The following is a 2,437-nucleotide window of genomic DNA, read 5'->3' as shown; positions in this document are numbered from 1 at the left end:
AATTTTGAAATCGGTTCAGTTTTGGATATAGCTCCATATATATTTTCACCCGATTTTAGGTATTTCGTGCAGCAATCACACTATATATGTCCAATTGTGGTGAAATTTAAAGTGTGTGACGGAATTTGGTTTAGAAAACTTTATTGAGACATCATATTGAAATCGGTTCAGATTTGGATATATCGTTCATAAATTTTCTCTGTCGAAGTTAATTGTTTTCTCAATTTCGTTGGTTGATACCGAACTTCCTTGAGAACATAGTTTAAATATTTTTCTTTTGACAAATTGGCCGAAACAGAGGCGGCATGAATCAAGGGATCAGTACTATTGCCGTGTTCATAGCAGACTTCCGAAGCAAGTTTTCTTCCTTCACTATAATCCACATTAGGGCGCCCTCTCTTCTTTTTATCATTACCTTGTTCTAGCGTAAATACTGTGTCGCTAGCTAACCATAAGCTTTCAAATTGTAATACACGACTTTTTGACCTCCAATTTTTCATCCATTTTTAGTTAAGGCGTGTACAAATATTATAAATTTGCTTTTTAACTTCCGTCATGAAGTTGTCTTTGACACCTCGATTAAATTTTGCAGAAATCCATTCTATAAGGAGTTTAGGTTTTTGCTGATTTTCCAACCAAAAATTAAAAATATCCAAGTTTTTAAGTTTTACGAAATCTGGAAGTTGATATTTTTTTTATTCGCAAGTATACGCAAAAATTCTTTTCAAAATCTGTTAGCCGAAATTGTCACATTTCACCAGATACATATTTTTACGAGAAAGCACCCTGAAGTCGAAAGTTCTACTCCAAAGAACACATGGACGATACCACAGACTACATCAAAAAACATCACTTAATGACACAACAAATTATTGACCACATCTAATATTACATTTACACTTTTAAAAATAGTCTTAATTTACATACCATTACCCGTATTTTCCATTTTTAAAAAATAGATAATATCAACAAATCAGGTTTTGGCGCCAAAATACTTAAATTGTTTAATTACGACTGAATGTCAGAAATAAACGGAATCATAATTATGACATCTTTGACAGCTTGGCATGTCGCCGTGGGTCGTTGCCAGATTGTAATTTTTTGGTTTTGAAGGTTTGAAAGTGTTAAGAATATAATTCCGTTATTATTTGATTTCAATCGCTTACTTGAAAAAATGACTTTTTGCCTCAAAAACCTGCCATTGGCCGTGCAAAGGGAAAAAAATGATGTCTGATTTTTTTATGTAGCACCCCTCTAAAGTATTTAGTGTTGTTTGATTTTAAGATTGCCAAAGTTTGAGCACAATCAAATTTTGTTAACACGTGCCACTGGCGTCTCAATGTTTCCATAGTAATTTGTATGGGGCCAAAGGTGCATTTTCACCAAATTGCTCTAAAGGCCACATTTATTGTCCAATCGATGAGCAATTTTTATCAGTTCGTTTATGTGCCTAAACAAGTAATCCTACAAAAAATTGTGAAAATCGGCTGGATTTTAATATTAAAATTTTTTCAGGAAAAACATAAATACATTTTGAAAATACTCTAAAATAGAACAAATTTGAATCAAAATGTAAATATAACGCATTCAGAACTCCCGTAGGTAATTTTTATTACACGTTTAGGATGAAAAGCAGAATTTTATGGTAGCAAATTTCGAAAACTAAATTTACAAAAAAGTAAGAATACAGCTGATTGTCACTTCTACCTTGGCCACAACAATGAGTTGGTAAAAATTCCTCATCGATTGGACAATAAATGTGGCCTTTAGAGCATTTTCGTGAAAATTCACCATTAAATTACTGTGTAAACTTTGAGGCATACAAAATCCGACTTCGATAGCACATAGTAAAAAGCCATCTATCGGAAATGGATAACGGAAAAAATATAAAATTTAACATTTACAGCATCCAAGCATAAAATTCACCACTAAGATAATGTAGCAGAGTTATCTAAGCAAGTCCTATTTGAATTTCTCTTCAAGGACCTTTGAGATTCTCTATTGCGTTATCTGTTACTCTCATTTATCCTCATTTGTCTCTCTTTCACTTTATCATACATCTTAGATAAGAATGCCTATCAACTTCTCCCATTTGATTTAGGCCAATTATAAGAGAAGAGCAAGTAAACCAGTAAGAGATGCTTTAACCATACCTTTCTCTTTATTTGACATTTATCTCAATTACCATAGCATCAAACGAAAATACCATTTCTTTTTCATGTCGTATTGTTACATTTATCCTTATGATGAACTGCTCTCTTCTCTCTCTTTCGGTATTTATCTGAATTATGACGGTGTTTTGTTGCTTTCGTGTTTACGTCGTTGTTTCGTTCGGTTTTTTTGCTGGGCTTTGTTTTTGTTTTCATTTTATGGGTCTGGTCGTTCATACATTGTTTTGTTGCTATTATCCTTTCATTTGAAACCTTGCAATAAATTT

Source organism: Musca autumnalis, unplaced genomic scaffold (assembly GCF_047663935.1).
Source record: "Musca autumnalis isolate F117 unplaced genomic scaffold, ASM4766393v1 scaffold_43, whole genome shotgun sequence".
NCBI classification, from domain to species: domain Eukaryota; kingdom Metazoa; phylum Arthropoda; class Insecta; order Diptera; family Muscidae; genus Musca; species Musca autumnalis.
The sequence above is the reverse complement of the archived record's forward strand: the minus strand, read 5'-3'. Positions refer to the sequence as shown.